Raw genomic sequence first — 21,667 nt, forward strand, 5'->3', positions numbered from 1 at the left:
TTATATGAGTAATATCTTTTATGGTCATGCACCCTTGATGAGTGGTCTATTTTTACTAAATCTTGATAGTGGTGATACACATATTCATCGTATTGAAGGCAAAAGATATAAGTTTAATAATGATAGTGCAACTTATTTGTGGCACTGCCGTTTAGGTCATATTGGTGTAAAGCGCATGAAGAAACTCCATGCTGATGGGCTTTTGTAATCACTTGATTATGAATCACTTGGTGCTTGCGAACCATGCCTCATGGGCAATATGACTAAGACTCCGTTCTCCGGAACAATGGAACGAGCAACAGACTTATTGGAAATAATACATACTGATGTATTCAGTCCGATGAGTGTTGATGCTCGTGGTGGGTATCGTTATTTTCTGACCTTCACAGATGATTTGAGTAGATATGGGTATATCTACTTGATGAAACATAAGTCTGAAACATTTGAAAAGTTCAAAGAATTTCAGAGTGAAGTGGAAAATCATCGTAACAAGAAAATAAAGTTTCTACGATCTGATCATGGAGGAGAATATTTGAGTTACGAGTTTGGTCTTCATTTGAAACAATGCGGAATAGTTTCACAACTCACGCCACCTGGAACACCACAATGTAATGGTGTGTCTGAACGTCGTAACCACACTTTATTAGATATGGTGCGATCTATGATGTCTCTTACTGATTTACCGCTATCGTTTTGGGGTTATGCTTTAGAGAAAGACGCATTCACGTTATATAGGGCACCATCGAAATCCGTTGAGACAACACCATATGAAATATGGTTTGGCAAGAAACCCAAGTTGTCATTTCTTAAAGTTTGGGGCTGCGATGCTTATGTGAAAAAACTTCAACCTGATATGCTCGAACCCAAATCGGAGAAATGTGTCTTCATAGGATACCCAAAGGAGACTGTTGGGTACACGTTCTATCACAGGTCCGAAGGAAAGATATTCGTTGCTAAGAATGGATCCTTTCTAGAGAAGGAGTTTCTCTCGAAATAAGTGAGTGGGAGGAAAGTAGAACTTGATGAGGTAATTGTACCTGCTCCCTTATTGGAAAGTAGTTCATCATAGAAATCAGTTCCAATGATTCCTACACCAATTAGTGAGGAAGCTAATGATGATGATCATGAAACTTCTGATCAAGTTACTACCGAACCTCGTAGGTCAACCAGAGTAAGATCCGCACCAGGGTGGTATGGTAATCCTGTTCTGGAAGTCATGTTACTTGACCAGGACGAACCTACGAACTATGAGGAAGCGATGATGAGCCCAGATTCCGCAAAATGGCTTGAGGCCATGAAATCTGAGATGGGATCCATGTATGAGAACAAAATATGGATTTTGGTTGAATTGCCCGATGATCGGCAAGCCATAGAGAATAAATGGATTATCAAGAAGAAGACTAACGCCGACGGTAATATTACTGTCTACAAAGCTCGACTTGTTGCAAAAGGTTTTCGACAAGTTCAAGGAGTTGACTACGATGAGACCTTCTCACCCGTAGCAATGCTTAAGTCCGTCCGAATCATGTTAGCAATTGCCGCATTTTATGATTATGACATTTGGCAAATGGATGTCAAAACTGCATTCCTTAATGGATATCTTAAAGAAGAGTTGTATATGATGCAACCAAAACGTTTTGTCTATCCAAAAGGTGCTAACAAAGTGTGTAAGCTCCGGCAATCCATTTATGGACTGGTGCAAGCATCTCGGAGTTGGAATATACGCTTTGACAGTGTGATCAAAGCATATGGTTTTATACAGACTTTTGGAGAAGCCTGTATTTACAAGAAAGTGAGTGGGAGCTCTATAGCATTTCTGATATTATATGTGGATGACATATTGTTGATCGGAAATGATACTGAATTTTTGAATAGCATAAAAGGATACTTGAATAAGAATTTTTCAATGAAAGACCTCGGTGAAGCTGCTTATATATTGGGCATCAAGATCTATAGAGATAGATCAAGATGCTTAATTGGACTTTCACAAAGCACATACTTGTTAAAGTTTTGAAGAAGTTCAAAATGGATCAAGCAAAGAAAGGGTTCTTGCCTGTGTTACAAGGTGTGAAGTTGAGTCAGACTCAATGCCCGACCACCGTAGAAGATAGAGAGAAAATGAAAGTCAGTCCCTGTGCCTCAGCCATAGGTTCTATCATGTATGCAATGATGTGTATTAGACCTGATGTGTGCCTTGCTATTAGTTTAGCAGGGAGGTACCAAAGTAATCCAGGAGTGGATCACTGGACAGCGGTCAAGAATATCCTGAAATACCTGAAAAGGACTAAGGATATGTTTCTCGTGTATGGAGGTGACAAAGAGCTCGTAATAAACGGTTACGTCGATGCAAGCTTTGACACTGATCCAGATGACTCTAAGTCACAAACTGGATATGTATTTTTATTGAATGATGGAGCTGTCAGTTGGTGCAGTTCTAAGCAGAGCGTCTGATAACCCACAAGTATAGGGGATCGCAACAGTTTTCGAGGGTAGAGTATTCAACCCAAATTTATTGATTCAACAGAAGGAGAGCCAAAGAATATTCTCAAGTATTAGCAGCTGAGTTGTCAATTCAACCAGACCTGGATAACTTAATATCTACAGCAAGGTATTTAGTAGCAAAGTAATATGATAGTAGTGGTAACGGTGGCAAAAGGTAACGATAGCAAAAGTAATATTTTTGGTGTTTTATAGTGATTGTAAAAATAGCAACGGAAAAGTAAATAAGCGGAGAACAATATGTGAAAAGCTCATAGGCATTGGATCGGTGATGGAGAATTATACCGGATGTGGTTCATCATGTAACAGTCATAACATAGGGTGACACAGAACTAGCTCCAATTCATCAATGTAATGTAGGCATGTATTCCAAATATAGTCATACGTGCTTATGGAAAAGAACTTGCATGACATCTTTTGTCCTACCCTCCCGTGGCAGCGGGGTCCTATTGGAAACTAAGGGATATTAAGGCCTCCTTTTAATAGAGTACTAGACCAAAGCATTAACACATAGTGAATACATGAACTCCTCAAACTACGGTCATCACTGAGAGTGGTCCCGATTATTGTCACTTCGGGGTTGCCGGATCATAATACATAGTAGGTGCCTATAGACTTGCAAGATAGGATCAAGAACTCACATATATTCATCAAAACATAACAGGTTCAGATCTGAAATCATGGCACTCGGGCCCTAGTGAAAAGCATCAAGAATAGCAAAGTCATAGCAACATCAATCTTAGAACATAGTGGATACTAGGGATCAAACCCTAACAAAACTAACTCGATTACATGATAAATCTCATCCAACCCATCACCGTCCAGCAAGCCTATGATGGAATTACTCACGCACGGCGGTGAGCATCATGAAATTCGTGATGGAGGATGGTTGATGATGATGACGGCGACAGATTCCCCTCTCCTGAGCCCCGAATGGACTCCAGATCAGCCCTCCCGAGAGTGTTTAGGGCTTGGCAGCGGCTCTGTGTCATAAAACGCGATGAATCCTTCTCTCTGATTTTTTCTCCCCGAACACGAATATATGGAGTTGGAGTTGAGGTCGATGGAGCTGCAGGGGCCAACGAGACAGGGGGCGCGTCTAGGGGGGCAGGCACGCCCCCCACCCTCGTGGCTAGGGTGTGGGCCCCCTGGCCTTGATTCTTTTGCTAGTATTTTTTATTATTTCCAAAAATAATCTCCGTGGAGTTTCAGGTCATTCCTAGAACTTTTGTTTCTGCACATAAATAACACCATGGTAATTCTGCTTAAAACAGCGTCAGTTCGGGTTAGTTCCATTCAAATCATGCAAGTTAGAGTCCAAAACAAGGGCAAAAGTGTTTGGAAAAGTAGATACGACGGAGACATATCAACTCCCCCAAGCTTAAACCTTTGCTTGTCCTCAAGCAATCCAGTTGACAAACTGAAAGTGATAAAGAAAAACTTTTAGAAACTCTGTTTGTTCTTTTTGTTGTAAATATGTAAAGCCAGCATTCAAGTTTTCAGCAAAGATTATGAACTAACCATATTCACAATAATAGTTAGGTCTCATGTTTACTCATATCAATGTCATAATCAACTAGCGAGCAATAATAATAAATCTCGAATGACAACACTATCTCAAAACAATCATGATATGATATAACAAGATGGTATCTCGCTAGACCTTTCTAAGACCGCAAAACATAAATGCAAAGCACCTTTAAAGATCAAGGACTGGCTAGACATTGTAACTCATGGTAAAAGAGATCCAGTCAAGTCATACTCAATGTAAACTAATCAGTAATGAATGCAAATGATAGAGGTGCTCTCCAGCTAGTGCTTTTTAATAATAGGATGATGACTCAACATAAAAGTAAATAGATAGGCCCTTCGCAGAGGGAAGCAGGGATTTGTAGAGGTGCCAGAGCTCGGTTTTGAAATAGATATGAATAATATTTTGAGCGGTATACTTTCATTGTCAACATAACAACCAAGAGATGGCGATATCTTCCATGCTACACACATTATAGGCGGTTCCCAAACAGAATGGTAAAGTTTATACTCCCCCTCCACCAACAAGCACCAATTCATGGCTTGCTCGAAACAATGAGTGCCTCCAACTAGCAACAGTCCCGGGGGAGTTTTGTTTTCAATTATTTTGATTTGATTTGCATAAAGCATGGGACTGGGCATCCCGGTGACCAACCATTTTCTCATGAATGAGGAGCGGAGTCCACTCCTCTTGAGAATAACCCGCCTAACATGGAAGATACGGACAGCCCTAGTTGATACATGAGCTATTCGAGCATACAAAACAAAATGTTTATTTGAAGGTTTAGAGTTTGGCACATACAAATTTACTTGGAACGGCAGGTAGATACCGTGTATAGGTAGGTATGGTGGAATCATATGGAATAACTTTGGGGTTTAAGGAATTGGATGCAAAACAGTATTCCTGCTTAGTACAAGTGAAGGCTAGCAAAAGACTAGGAAGCGACCAACTAGAGAGCGACAACAACCATGAACATGCATTAAAGTCAATGAACATTGAGTGCAAGCATGAGTAGGATATAATCCACCATGAACATAAATATCGTGAAGGCTATGTTGATTTTGTTTCAACTACATGCGTGAACATGTGCCAAGTAAAGTCACTTAAATCATTTAGAGGAGGATACCACCCTATCATACCACATCACAACCATTTTAATAGCATGTTGGCACACAAGGTAAACCATTATAAGCTCCTAGCTAATTAAGCATGGAATAAGCAACCATAATTTCTAATTGTCATTGCAAACATGTTTATTCACAATAGGCTGAATCAGGAACGATGAACTAATCATATTTACAAAAACAAGAGAGGTTGAGTTCATACCAGCTTCTCTCATCTCAATCACTCCATCATATATCGTCATAATTGCCTTTCACTTGCATGACCAAATGATGTGGATAATAATAATAGTGCACATGCATTGGACTAAGCTGGAATCTGCAAGCATTCAATAAACAGGAGAAGACAATGCAATATGGGCTCTTCTGTCAGATCAACAATAATGCATATAAGAGCCACTTTAACAATTTAATTATGGTCTCCTCCTATCGACCCCCAAAGAAAAGAAAAGAAATAAAATTATTTACACGAGAAAGCTCCCAACAAGCAAGAGAAGAAAGGGAAATGTTTTTGAGTTTTCTTTTAGTTATTACTACTACAACAAGAAAAATAAAATAGCTAAAAGCTACTACTAATTTTTTTGTTTTTCTTAAGGTTTATCAAACACACAAGAAGAAAGCATAAAAAGGAAAATAAACTAGCATGGATATTACAGTGAAAAAGTATGAGCACCGACATCTAGCATGAGTGTGTGAACATGAATGTAATGTCAGTGAGAAATACGTACTCCCCCAAGCTTAGGATTTTGGCCTAAGTTGGTCTATGGCCACGGCTGGCCTGGCGGATATCCAAAGTAATAGTTGGGGTCGTACTGTGAAGAAGCCTCGGATTGCCACTGGTTGGCAATCACCTCCGGATCCCACTGATAATCAGACTATCGTGGAGGATAAAATTGTGTTTTCGGCTCTGGCTCTGTAGCTGATGTAGGGTTCCGGTGGGCGTGAATGGCCTCCAATGGAACAAGGTACTTGACTGCAGATAAATCAAACAAGGAAGGAGCAGGCAGGGTAATAGTCTCAGGAGGATGTTTATCAAAGAACAATATGTATTTAAGCTCCCTTTCCCTATTCTTTACAATAAAATCATGCGCTACCATACTCTTATAATCTAAATAAGCAGTAGGCAGCAATTTTTCTCTTTTTCATAGTGCCTAATAGGTATGTTATAGTATGCAGCAAGGCGTGAAGCATAGACACCTCCAAAGATGGGGCCCTTTGTACGGTTCAGACTTAACCGTTTGGCAATAATACCGCCCATACTAACAGAGTCGTCACGGAATAAACCATGGAACAAAATAATAATATCAGGAACACTAAGGTTTCCATAGTTTCCGCGACCAATTAAGCAACGACTAGCAAATATTGCAAAGTAGCGTAAGACAGGAAAATGTATGCTAGTGATTCTTGCATCAGAAACCTTCCTAGTTTCCCCTACAGTAATAGTGTCAATAAACCCGTCCACATCTTTACGATGTGGTTCCTCTAAGCTACCCTCGAAAGGTATTTTGCAAACCCTGCAAAATTCATATAGTGACATCTTCTTAACCACATCATATAAATGAAACTCTACTGAAGGGGTGATTCCTTAGGATAATAGTAGAAGTTTTGCATAAAAGTATTGGTGAGTAAGAGTTACTATTCGCGTTGGTCGTGGAGGAAGTCGGTGAGGCCTGCATTCTTAGCAAATTCATAAAAATCATCATAAATCCTGGCTTCTCTCAAGAAATCATTGGAAGGCCATTCACACGACCGAACCTCCGCGGTGCGAGCAGATTATATTTGGGCCTCTCCGCTTCTTCATTTTGCTTTTCCTTTGAGCTTCGGCTCGATGAGCCCCTCAAAAATCTCTTCATTATTTTCTGAAAAATTCTGAAATTTTTAGTAACTTCAAATAAAAGTGAACCAAGCTCAACAAAATTGATAGCAACTACTCCTACAAGTGCCTAGAGCCTATATCATGCATTAGAACTACTTGGAACCATGTAAATTTGACATGCGAGCAAAAGAACATGGTCACCTAGGCAGCACAAATTTGCAATGAATAAAGCACAAAAACTAATTGGACCAATGGAGAAGTCACATACCAAGGGACAATCCCGCCAAAGCAGTTTTGTGAGAGGTGCTTTGAGCAAGGAGATCGAAAATCACAGCAAAATGAGCTAGAACTCGTGCTTGAGCTGGATGGTGATTTTTTTGGGAGGAAGAAGAAGTGTGTGGTGGCAGGAATAAGTGGAGGGGAGCCACCATGGGCCCACGAGGCAAGGGGCGCGCCCAGGGGGGTGGGCGTGCCCTGGACCCTCATGGCCAGGTGCCAGCTCCCCCTGATGTGTTCTCAGTGCAAATTTTCTCAAATAGTCCATAAAAATCATATTAAATTGGCAGGGCATTTAGAGAACTTTTATTTTCGGGGTATTTTTATATTGCACGGATAAATCAGAAAACAGACAGAAAAAATACTATTTTTACTTTATTTCAACTAAATAACAGAAAGTAAAAGGAGGGTACAGAGAATTGTGTTTTCTAAATTCATCCATCTCATGCTCGTCAAAAGGAATCCACTAACAAGGTTGATTAGGTCTTGTTAACAAACTCATTCCGAATAACATGGAACCGGAGAATTTTCGAATAACACTAGGTTACCTCAACGGGGATATGCATGTCCCCAACAATAAGAATATCATGTTTCTTCTTGACAGTAGGTAGAGGAAATTCAAAACCTCCAAAAATAATCGATGGAATTTTTCCAATAGAGTTTATGATATGAACTTGAGGTTGTTTCCTCGGAAAGTGTACCGTATGCTCATTGCCATTAACATGAAAAGTGACATTGCCTTTGTTTCAATCAATAACAGCCCATGCAGTATTCAAAAAGGGTCTTCCAATAATAATAGACATACTATCGTCCTCGGGAATATCAAGAATAACAAAGTTCGTTAAAATAGTAACGTTTGCAACCACAACAGGCACATCCTCACAAATACCGATAGGTATAGCAGTTGATTTATCAGCCATTTGCAAACATATTTCAGTAGGTGTCAACTTATTCAAGTCAAGTCTATGATATAAAGAGAGAGGCATAACACTAACACCGGCTCCAAGATCACATAAAGCAATTTTAACATAGTTTCTTTTAATGGAGCATGGTATAGTGGGTACTCCTGGATCTCCAAGTTTCTTTGGTATTCCAGCCTTAAAAGTGTAATTAGCAAGCATGGTGGAAATTTCAGCTTCTGGTATCTTTCTTTTATTAATAACAATTTCTTTCATGTACTTAGCATAAGGATTCATTTTGAGCATATCAGTTAATCGCATACACAAAAAGATAGGTCCAATCATTTCAGCAATGCGCTCAAAATCCTCATCATCCTTTTTCTTGGATGGTTTGGGAGGAAAAGGCATGGGTTTCTGAACCCATGGTTCTCTTTATTTACCATGTTTCCTAGCAACAAAGTCTCTCTTATCATAACGTTGATTCTTTGATTGTGGGTTATCAAGATCAACAACAGGTTCAATTCCTACATCATTATCATTACTAGGTTGAGCATCAACATGAACATTATCATTAACATTATCACTAGTTTCATGTTCATTACCAGATTGTGTTTCAGCATCAGAAATAGAAATATCATTGGGATTCTCAGGTGGTTCAGCAATAGGTTCACTAGAAGCATGCATAGTCCTATCATCTTTCTTTTTCTTCCTTTTAGAAGGACCATGTGTATCTATATTATTTCTCTGAGAATCTTGCTCAATTCTCTTAGGGTGGCCTTCAGGATACAAAGGTTCCTGAGTCATTTTACCAGTTCTAGTAGCCACTCTAACAGCATAGTCATTATTCTTACTATTCAATTCATTGAGCAAATCATTTTGAGCTTTAAGTACTTGTTCTACTTGAGTGGTGACCATAGAAGCATGTTTACTAATGAGTTTAAGTTCACCTTTAACTCTAGACATATAATCACCCAAGTGTTCAATCATATAAGAATTTTGTTTCAATTGTCTACCAAAATAAGCATTGAAGTCTTCTTGTTTAACCATAAAGTTATCAAACTCATCCAAACATTGGCTAGCAAACTTAGTAGGAGGGATTTCAGCTTTATCATAACTATAGAGAGAATTTACCTTTACTACCTGTGTCGGGTTATCAAGACCATGTGTTTATTCAATAGGTGATGGATTAAAACCATATATTTCTTCAAAAGGCAGTAAATTAAGACCATGTATTTCTTCAATAGGAGGTAAATTCTTAACATATTCAGCTTTAATACCTTTTTCTTTCATAGATTTCCTTGCCTCTTGCATATCTTCAGGACTGAGAAATAGAACACCTCTTTTCTTTGGAGTTGGTTTAGGAATAGGCTCAGGAGTTGGCTCAGGAAGTGTCCTATTATTTTCATTTATCAACATATTATTCAATAGAATTTCAGCTTCATCCAATGTTATTTCCCTGAAAACAGAACCAACACAACTATCCAGGTGGTCTCTAGAAGCATCGGTTAGTCCATTACAAAAGATATCAAGTATTTCATTTTTCTTAAGAGCATGATCAGGAAAAGCATTAAGTAATTGGAGAAGCCTCCCCCAAGCTTGTGGGCGACTCTCTTCTTCAATTTGCACAAAATTATATATATCCCTTAAGGCAGCTTGTTTCTTATGAGCAGAGAAATATTTAGCATAGAAGTAATAAATCTTATCCTGGGGACTACGCAGACAACCAGGATCAAGAGAATTAAACCATATCTTAGCATCGCCCTTTAATGAGAACGGAAATATTTTAAGGATATAAAAGTAGCGAGTTCTCTCATCATTAGTGAACAGGGTGGCTATATCATTCGATTTAGTAAGATGTGCCACAACAGTTCCAGATTCATAGCCATAAAAAGGATCAGATTCAACCAAAGTAATTATATCAGGATCAATAGAGAATTCATAATCCTTATCAGTAACAAAGATAGGTGAAGTAGCATAAGCAGGATCATATTTCATTCCAGCATTCAGAGTTTTTTGTTTAAGCTTAGCTAATAATTTCTTAAGATCACTTCTATCATTGCAAGCAAGAAAGTCTCTTTAAGTTTCTTCATCCATAACATAGCCCTCAGGCACAACAGGCAATTCATATTTATTAGGAGAGCCTTCATCATCACTTTCATCAATATTATCAGTTTCAATAATTTCATTCTCTCTAGCCCTAGCAAGTTGTTCATCAAGAAATTCACCAAGTGGCACAGTAGTATCAAGCATAGAAGTAGTTTCATCATAAGTATCATGCATAGCAGAAGTGGCATCATCAATAATATGCGACATATCAGAATTAAGAGCAGAAGCAGGTTTAGGTGTCACAAGCTTACTCAAAACAGAAGGTGAATCAAGTGCAGAGCTAGATGGCAGTTCCTTACCTCCCCTCGTAGTTCAAGGATAAATCTTGGTTCTTGGATCTTTCAAGTTCTTCATAATGATCAGCAGATATAAATCCCAAGTGACTCAAGGAATAGAGCTATGCTCCCCGGCAACGGCGCCAGAAAATAGTCTTGATAACCCACAAGTATAGGGGATCGCAACAGTTTTCGAGGGTAGAGTATTCAACCCAAATTTATTGATACGACACAAGGGGAGCCAAAGAATATTCTCAAGTATTAGCAGCTGAGTTGTCAATTCAACCACACCTGGATAACTTAATATCTGCAGCAAGGTATTTAGTAGCAAAGTAATATGATAGTAGTGGTAACGGTGGCAAAAGGTAATGGTAGCAAAAGTAATATTTTTGGTGTTTTATAATGATTGTAACAATAGCAACAGAAAATCAAATAAGCGGAGAACAATACATGAAAAGCTCGTATGCATTGGATCGGTGATGGAGAATTATGCCGGATGTGGTTCATCATGTAACAGTCATAACATAGGGTGACACAGAACTAGCTCCAATTCATCAATGTAATGTAGGCATGTATTCCGAATATAGTCATACGTGCTTATGGAAAAGAACTTGCATGACATCTTTTGTCCTACCCTCCCGTGGCAGCGGGGTCCTATTGGAAACTAAGGGATAGTAAGGCCTCCTTTTAATAGAGTACCAGACCAAAGCATTAACACATAGTGAATACATGAACTCCTCAAACTACGGTCATCACCGGGAGTGGTCCTGATTATTGTCACTTCGGGTTGCCGGATCATAACACATAGTAGGTGACTATAGACTTGCAAGATAGGTTCAAGAACTCACATATATTCATGAAAACATAATAGGTTCAAATCTGAAATCATGGCACTCGGGCCCTAGTGACAAGCATTAAGCATAATAATGTCATAGCAACATCAATCTTAGAACATAGTGGATACTAGGGATCAAACCCTAACAAAAATAACTCTATTACATGATAAATCTCATCCAACCCATCACCGTCCAGCAAGCCTATGATGGAATTACTCACGCACGGCGGTGAACTTCATGAAATTGTGATGGAGGATGGTTGATGATGATGACGACGACAGATTCCCCTCTCCGGAGCCCCAAACGGACTCCAGATTAGCCCTCCCGAGAGAGTTTAGGGCCTGGCGGTGGCTCCGTATCGTAAAACACGATGAATCCTTCTCTCTGATTTTTTCTCTTCGAACACGAATATATGGAGGTTGAGTTGAGGTCGGTGGAGCTCCAGGGGGCCCACGAGGCAGGGGGCGCGCCCAGGGGGGCAGGCGCACCCCCACCCTCGTGGCTAGGGTGTGGGCCCCCTGGCCTTGATTCTTTCGCCAGTATTTTTTATTTTTTCCAAAAATAATCTCCATGGAGTTTCAGGTCATTCCGAGAACTTTTGTTTCTGCACATAAATAACACCATGGCAATTCTGCTGAAAACAGCGTCAGTCCGGGTTAGTTCCATTCAAATCATGCAAGTTAGTGTAGCGACCAGACCTCAAACTGTCTGATCTCTGTGCTCCGGTGTCATCCCTGGATCAGTAATGCTGACACCACACAGTACTCGGAGGATTTATAGCAGAGTAGCAATCACACACTTATTACATCGAGTGTCTCAAAAGAGAACTTATTACAATAAATATGGCTTAAGGCCATCTAATAACGATAACAGCGGAAGGCTTGGAAGATAAGTGAGTCCATCAACTCCAACGGCATCACTGAGTATAGAACCACGACCTAAAACTCCTTAATCGTCGTCTGAAAAGTCTGCAACATTAACGTTGCAGCCCGAAAACGGGTCAGCACATGGAATATGCTGGCAAGGTAACACATAGAGAGTAATGGAAATGCAACAACTATACTACATGCATATTTGGCTGGTGGAAAGCTCTATGGTTACTGTTTTTGCGTAAAGCCAATTTTTCCCTACTTCAAAGGAATAAAATTAATTACTATCATGGTGGTTGTGAAACATTGAGAATGGTTGACAGCATTCTCAATCCCAATTAAGTAACATCATTAAAACCCATCAAAATTAATTTAGAGTAACATGTTGAGGTTCACATGATAATCCAAGTACTAGATACTCAAGATTGTCCATAACCGGGGACACGGCTAACCATGATTAGTTTGTTACACTCTGCAGAGGTTTGCGCACTTTTCCCCACAAGACTCGATCGCCTCCGTTTGGTTTCTCGCGCTGCAGGGTGTTTGAGAAGACGGATGACCGAGACACAGTCTTTCAGAAGCGCTAGCACCTTACGACGGGTAGACCGGTACACCTACTTTCCCCTACATCTGTTAGTCTACCACTGTAAGAGTTCGCACAACTTAGTCAACTATGCCAGAGCCCATAATGGCTTGTGGCTGCACACAGAAGTTTCTAGTATGAATAAGCTCATGATCCCTTTGGGCCTGGGTGGCGGTCCAAAGAAAAACAGGCAAGTCCTGGTAACCCCAGGTGCCTCAATCCACCCAGATGTGTGTTAGGTTGCCACCTTAGATAAACCCTTAATTATCAATCTCACATCTATCATGGATATCACTCACCCAGTCCACTCTACTAGCATAGCATGGCATAATAAGCAAACGCAGAAGTAACTCCCAAAGGTTTGATAATAAACAGGTAATAGGTACTACCTCATCTACGTCCCATCCCACAATTTAATTAGATCCTAATCATGCAATGTGTGAGGATTGATCTAATGCAATAAAACTGGGTTGTAGAAAAGATATGATCAAAGTGTTACTTGCCTTGCTGATGATCCACGAAACCTAGAGATTCGTAGTAACAGGCGGCGCACTCCGGGTATTCTATCGCAGACAATCAAACAAGCATACAATAAGTACTCATCTAATGCACAGGTAAAACTCAAATAGAATATCTAACCAGAAAGTTCAACTTAAGAACCCTGGTTGCAAAAAGAATCAAATCGAACGAAGCGAAAGAAATCAGACGGCGAAAGAAAACAACTTCGTTCTAGTAATCTGGATCTAGGGCAAATTTTACAGTAGCAAAAACTTGTTTAAGTTGATTATTCGGAAAGAGGGTTTCGAGACGAAACTCCAGGCGCTTGAATCGCCTGATTCCGATACACGAGCGAAAAGTTATACTAAAACGAAAATCGGATCAGAAATCGCGATCAAAAAATAACCGCGGAAAATCCGACGAAAAAGAAAAACGACGAACAGATTTTTTTTATAAAAAAACTGCACGGAAAACGAGGCGGCGGCGAACCTCGAAAGGCGCGCACTCCGGCGAGTCGGCGGCGGCGGGGGGGCTGGAAGGCGGTGGCGGCTAGGGTTTCGGCTGGGCTGGGGCTCTCGGCCGGGCCTCGGGCGCTATATAAAGGCCCCGGGCCAGGGAGTCCTGGCCGAGTACGGCCCGTAGTCGGTTTCCGTTTTTTTTATAAATCCGCTCGTTAGAAAAATAAAAAGAAATACTAAACGGACTCCAAAAATCACGAAATAAATTTTGCCGGGTTCCTAAAATCAAGCCCGATAAAGTGAACATTTATCTGGACCCAAACTACAACTTTGAAAAACGCGCATTTTTCCTAAATTCAAATAAAAATACCGAAAAACTCTGAAATAAATCTTATTTGATTTTTTTTATTAAATCCTCAATATTTCTATATTTTGGGAAAGTCATTTTATTCCCTCTCTCATATTTTTGTAATATAAATAATTGATGATAAAATAAATAAAATCAAATGACCCTGTTTACATAATGTGAGAAAACTCAAATAGGTAAATAACGAAATCCCCAACTCTCTCCGTAGGTCCTTGAGTTGCTTAGGATTTTCTAGGATCAAAACCAAAAGCAAAATAAAATATGATATGCATGATGACCAAATGTATAACATTCCAAATTGAAAATTTGGGATGTTACAAACCTACCCCCCTTAAGATGAATCTCGCCCTCGAGATTCGGGTTGGCTAGAAAATAGGTGAGGGTGGTCTTTGAGCAAATCTTCCTCTCGCTCCCAAGTGGCTTCATCCTCCGTATGGTGGCTCCACTGAACTTTGCAAAACTTGATAACCTTGCTGCGAGTAACTCGGCTGGCAAACTCGAGGATCTTGACTGGTTTCTCCTCATAGGTCAAATTGTTATCCAACTGAATTGCTTCTAATGGTACTGTGTCTCTCAAGGGTATGTCAGTCATCTCCGCGTGACACTTCTTCAACTGAGAAACGTGGAACACATCATGCACTCCGGCCAATCCTTCTGGTAATTCCAACTTGTAGGCCACTTCTCCCATACGCTCCAAAACTCGATATGGTCCTACAAATCGTGGCGCTAACTTCCCCTTAACTCCAAAGCGCTTAATCCCTCGAAGTGGGGATACTCGAAGATAAGCTCTATCTCCGACTTCGTAAACTGTCTCCTTGCGTTTAGAATCTGCGTAGCTCTTCTGTCTGGACTGGGCTACCTTGAGCCTATCGCGAATCAACTTCACCTTCTGTTCAGACTCTTTAATCAGATCTGGTCCAAACAACTGGCGGTCTCCAACTTCGTCCCATGACAACGGTGTCCTGCACCTCCTTCTGTACAAAGCTTCGAAAGGTGCCATCTTCAAACTGGTCTGATAGCTATTATTGTAAGAGAACTCTGCATATGGCAAGTTATCGTCCCAACTAGATCCATAATCTAGCGCACAAGCTCTCAGCATATCCTCCAAAATCTGATTGACTCTCTCAGTCTGTCCATCTGTCTGCGGATGAAAAGCTGTACTAAATTCTAGCCTAGTACCCAAAGTCTCATGCAACTACTTCCAGAACTTTGAGGTAAACTGGTTCCTCTATCTGATACGATGCTCCTCGGAACTCCATGCAAACATACGATCCTAGTCATGTATATCTTTGCCAACTTAGAACTGGTGTAAGTGGTCTTTACTGGGATGAAATGAGCTACCTTCGTTAATCGATCAACTACAACCCAAATCGAGTCATAGCCTGAACGAGTCCTTGGTAATCCCGTGATAAAATCCATGCCTAGCTTATCCCACTACCATTCGGGTATCGGCAATGGTTGCAACAATCCTGCTGGCTTCTGATCTTCTGCCTTTACTCTCTGACATACATCACAAACGGCTACATACTCCGCAATATCCTTCTTTATTCCGGTCCACCAGAAAATATCTTTCAAATCCGAATACATCTTGGTATTTCCTGGGTGAATCGAATACAGTGAATCATGGGCCTCTTGCAGAATCAACTTTCTAATCTCCGGGTCATTGGGCACGTAAACACGGTCTTCAAACCATAGGGTGTCGTGCTCATCCTCACGAAATCCTTTAGCTTTTCCTTTGCTCAGTTTCTCCTTTATAGCGGCAATCTCTTTGTCAGTTTTCTGAGCTTCTCTGATTCTATCCATCAAAGTTGACTGAATTTCCAACACTGCTACATAGCCTCTCGGAACTATTTCCATGCATAGTTCACGAAGATTTCCTACTAACTCCTTGGGTATTTCTCCCGTCATTAGTGTATTGACATGACTCTTACGGCTTAATGCATCAGCTACTACATTAGCTTTTCCGGGATGGTAATGTAATTTCATATCATAATCCTTGATGAGCTCCAACCATCTCCTTTGTCTGAGGTTCAACTCCTTCTGTGTGAAAATGTACTTCAAACTCTTATGATCCGTGTACACCTCACAATGATTTCCGATGAGGAAATGTCTCCAGGTCTTCAATGCATGCACTACGGCTGCTAACTCCAAATCATGCGTAGCATAATTCAATTCGTGGGGCTTCAGTTGTCGTGAAGCATACGAAACAACTCTTCCTTCCTGCATAAGCACTGCTCCAAGTCCTTGACGTGAAGCATCGCAATACACCTCATAATCCTTGGTTTGATCTGGCAAAATCAACACTGGTGAGGTAACCAAACGGTTCTTCAACTCCTGGAAACTTGCCTCACACTCCTCAGTCCATTTGAACTTAGTATCCTTCTTCAGCAACTCCGTCATAGGCTTCGCAATCTTTGAGAAATTCTCAATAAATCTCCGGTAGTATCCTGCGAGTCCAAGAAAACTCTGGATCTCTCCAACTGTTGTTGGTTCTTCCCACTTGGTCACGGTTTCAACTTTAGCGGGATCTACTGCTATACCTTCTTTGGATATAACGTGTCCGAGGAATCCTACTTCCTTCAACCAAAATTCACATTTCCTGAACTTGGCATATAATTGGTGTTCTCTGAGCTTTCCAAGTACCAAACGCAAATGCTCCTTATGTTCCTCTTCATTCTTCGAATATACCAGGATATCATCAATGAACACTACGACAAATTTATCCAAAAACTCCATAAACACTTTGTTCATCATGTTCATAAAATAGGCAGGCGCGTTAGTCAGTCCAAATGACATAACGGTATACTCATACAGTCCATATCTTGTGGTGAATGCTATCTTAGGTATATCCTGTTCTCGAATCTTCAACTGGTGGTATCCTGATCACAAATCGATCTTGGAAAACACTTTAGCTCCTTGCAATCGATCAAACAGATCGTTGATCATTGGTAGTGGGTACTTGTTCTTGATCGTTACTTCATTCAATCCTCGATAATCAACAACCATCCTTAACGATCCATCCTTCTTCTCCACTAAAAGTACTGGTGATCCCCAAGGCGAAGAACTTGGGCGAATATATCCCTTATCCAGTAACTCCTTAATCTGCTTCTTAATTTCCACCAAATCTTTTGCTGGCATCCTATATGGTCTCTTCGATATTGGCCCAGTGCCTGGCAAAAGCTCAATCAAAAACTCAATGTCTCTATCTGGTGGCATGCCTGGCAACTCTTCGGGAAATACATCAGGAAAATCCTTTACCACTGGTACTTCCTCCTGCACAACTCCTGATAATGAATTTACTTGTGTCTTGTTTGACGCATGTCGGGATACATACTTGATCCTTCTTCCTTCTGGCGTTGTGAGCAAAATTGTCTTACTGGCGCAATCGATGTTTCCCCCATACATCGACAGCCAATCCATACCAAGAATCACATCCAGACCTTGGGATTCCAGAATAATTAAATCCGTTGGGAAAACATGCCTTCCTATACTTAATGGCACTTGAAAACATCCTTGACTGGCCATGTACTCCGCTCCTGGTGAGCTTACTAGCATAGGTGTTTTAAGAATCCTAGTGGGCAGACTATACTTTTCCACAAATCCCCTTGATATGTACCAATGCGATGCACCAGTATCAAAAATAACGAGTGCAGTAAATGACTTAACCAAAAACTTACCTAGTACTGCATCGGGCTGAGCTTCAACCTCCTCCACATTAACGTGGTTCACATGTCCCCTATTGAAAGGGTTCGGCTTCTTTCCAGAACTTCCATTGCCGTTTTGTCCTTCAGGACAGTCATTTGCATAATGTCCTGGCTTCGAACACTTATAGCAAGTGACGTGGCTCAAGTCCTTCTTGGTTGGGGTTGATGGGGTGCTGCGGTTCTGTCCATTGCTTCCTCCATTCCCATTACCATTCTTGGTGCCATTGTGATTGTGCGAGCTACCTACTCCATGGGTATGCTGAAAATGTCCTCCTGGCCTAGGGGTGAAACGTGGCTTTTGCTGAGCTCCTGAATTATACTTTCCTTGTCCATACTTCCTCTTGCGGTTCTCAATTTGCTGCTGCTTCCCTTCAATCATAAGAGCACGATCTACCAACTCCTGGTAGTTGTTGAAGGTGGCTACCATCAACTGCATACTCAACTCATCATTCAGTCCTTCCGGGAATTTCTCCTGCTTAGCTGCATCCGTAGCAACGTCATCTGGGGCATAACGTGCTAGCTTACTAAACTCCTCCACATACTGTCCAACTGTCCGTCCTCCTTGGCGCAAGTTGCGAAACTCACGCTTCTTCATGGCCATTGCTCCTGCTGAAACATGGGCAGTACGAAAAGCCTGCTGAAACTGGTCCCATGTGACAGTGTCGATTGGGAAGGTGGCTGTGAAATTCTCCCACGAAGATGCTGCGGGTCCTTCTAACTGATGTGCGGCAAACTTAACCTTCTCCACATTTGTGCATCCTACTGTGGTCAACTCTCTAGCTATCTTGCGGAGCCAATCATTTGCTACTATCGGCTCGGTGCTACTGGAAAACACCGGCGGATTCAGCCTAAGAAAACGGGCTAAGTGGTCAACAGGTGGTGGTGGTGGTGGGTTGTTGTTGTTGTTCCCCTGATTCTGATTCTGAACTAGCAACTGCATCAAGGTGTTCTGCTGCTGGATCAACTGGGTGAGCTCCGGCGGAAAGGCAAATCCGGGGTCACGTCTCGGAGGCATCTGAGGGTTTAGAAAAGATGAGATATAAGAATAGAGGGGGTCTAAAGGGAAAACACTACCCATATGCACATGAGGCAAAAGCACACAATTCACTTCAATCAATCAAACAAGACATACAATCGGTCTAGCTATCACAAAAGTGCTCGGACTACTATATTTACATGGTGGACTACTACTACTGATGAGGTGGTCTACTAGAAATATTCTACGGTTGTAGACTCCATGATATCTGCTCCTGCTTCATCAACATAGTCATCATCGCTACTATCTTGCTCCGAGTCGGTGCCGTCGATGATGATGTAGTCTTCCGGGCTAATCTCCTTGGGTTCCTCGTCTTCATCTACTGGTGTCGGGCCTCCCATAAATATGCCAATCTTCTTTGTTAGGTCGGCATTCTTATCCACCAATACTTCAATTTCTTCTTCATAATCTTCGCGTGTAGCCTTGAGTTCTTCCTCTAGTTCCTTAATTCTAGTCTTAGCCTTCTTCAGATCTATCATGTCGGCGCACATCTGATTCTCCTGGCGTTGAATGTGCTAATTTAACTCCTGAATAAAAGCTGCAATTGATCTATCTTTCCTGGTGCTGATCATCTCCCAGTGTTCATCTCGGCGCCCACAAATCTGGTAGATAGTATCTTTGAGATCCTTGCGGTAGACTTATCAATGCGTCCCATGGCGAGGTGAGCTGCCATGCTCTTTCCTAGACTCCAAGTTGGGGCATCAAAAGAAAACTCTATGGGCTCAGTGACTGGCATCAACGTCCTTCCTGGAACTTGAACTTGTATCATCCAGTGCTCTTCTTCAGGTAAAGTGGCGTTGTAGGTTCCCGTGAAGCTTGGTACTCCTATGTTCATGTACCTAGTGACTTCCTTCAAATGGCGTCCAAAGGGTGTATCTTCATCCGGTTGTGTGAACTGGTTTCTTGCATCCGCCATCCTAAAGAGTAGAAGAGATGAGAAGTCAGAAGAGAGGAGAGTGAGTAGTGATCTAGGTCTTTAGCTTAGTGGTCGTGTCCTACAGTCAGCGTGTGCTCTGATACCATCTCTGTAGCGACCAGACCTCAAACAGTCTGATCTCTATGCTCCGGTGTCATCCCTGGATCAGTAATGCTGACACCACACAGTACTCGGAGGATTTATAGCAGAGTAGCAATCACACACTTATTACATCGAGTGTCTCAAAAGAGAACTTATTACAATAAATATGGCTCAAGGGCATCTAATAACGATAACAGCGGAAGGCTTGGAAGATAAGTGAGTCCATCAACTCCAACGGCATCACTGAGTATAGAACCACGACCTAAAACTCCTTAATCATCGTCTGAAAAGTCTGCAACATTAATGTTGCAGCCCGAAAATGGGTCAGCACATGGAATATGCTGGCAAGGTAACACATAGAGAGTAATGGAAATGCAACAACTATACTACATGCATATTTGGCTGGTGGAAAGCTCTATGGTTACTGTTTTTGCGTAAAGCCAATTTTTCCCTACTTCAAAGGAATAAAATTAATTACTATCATGGTGGTTGTGAAACATTGAGAATGGTTGACAGCATTCTCAATCCCAATTAAGTAACATCATTAAAACCCATCAAAATTAATTTAGAGTAACATGTTGAGATTCACATGATAATCCAAGTACTAGATACTCAAGATTGTCCATAACTGGGGACACGACTAACCATGATTAGTTTGTTACACTCTGCAGAGGTTTGCGCACTTTTCCCCACAAGACTCGATCGCCTCCGTTTGGTTTCTCACACTGCAGGGTATTTGAGAAGACGGATGACCGAGACACAGTCTTTCAGAAGCGCTAGCACCTTATGATGGGTAGACCGGTACACCTACTTTCCCCTACATCTGCTAGTCTACCACTGTAAGAGTTCGCACAACTTAGTCAACTATGCCAGAGCCCATAATGGCTTGTGGCCGCACACGGAAGTTTCTAGTATGAATAATCTCATGATCCCTTTGGGCCTGGGTGGCGGTCCAAAGAAAAACAGGCAAGTCCTGGTAACCCCAGGTGCCTCAATCCACCCAGATGTGTGTTAGGTTGCCACCTTAGATAAACCCTTAATTATCAATCTCACATCTGTCATGGATATCACTCACCCAGTCCACGTCTACTGGCATAGCATGGCATAATAAGCAAACGCAGAAGTAACTCCCAAAGGTTTGATAATAAACAGGTAATAGTTACTACCTCATCTACGTCCCATCCCACAATTTAATTAGATCCTAATCATGCAATGTGTGAGGATTGATCTAATGCAATAAAACTGGGTTGTAGAAAAGGTATGATAAAAGTGTTACTTGCCTTGCTGATGATCCGCGAAACCTAGAGATTCGTAGTAACAGGCGGCGCACTCCGGGTATTCTATCGCAGACAATCAAACAAGCATACAATAAGTACTCATCTAATGCACAGGTAAAACTCAAATAGAAGATCTAACCAGAAAGTTCAACTTAAGAACCCTGGTTGCAAAAAGAATCAAATCGAACGAAGCGAAAGAAATCAAACGGCGAAAGAAAACAACTTCGTTCTAGTAATCTGGATCTAGGGCAAATTTTATAGTAGCAAAAACTTGTTTAAGTTGATTATTTGGAAAGAGGGTTTCGAGACGAAACTCCAGGCGCTTGAATCGCCTGATTCCGATAAACGAGCGAAAAGTTATACTAAAACGAAAATCGGATCAGAAATCGCGATCAGAAAATAACCGCGGAAAATTAGACGAAAAAGAAAAACGACGAACAGAATTTTTTAAAAAAAACTGCATGGAAAATGAGGCGGTGGCGAACCTCGAAAGGCGCG

Source organism: Triticum dicoccoides, chromosome 1A, assembly GCF_002162155.2.
Source record: "Triticum dicoccoides isolate Atlit2015 ecotype Zavitan chromosome 1A, WEW_v2.0, whole genome shotgun sequence".
NCBI lineage: Eukaryota > Viridiplantae > Streptophyta > Magnoliopsida > Poales > Poaceae > Triticum > Triticum dicoccoides.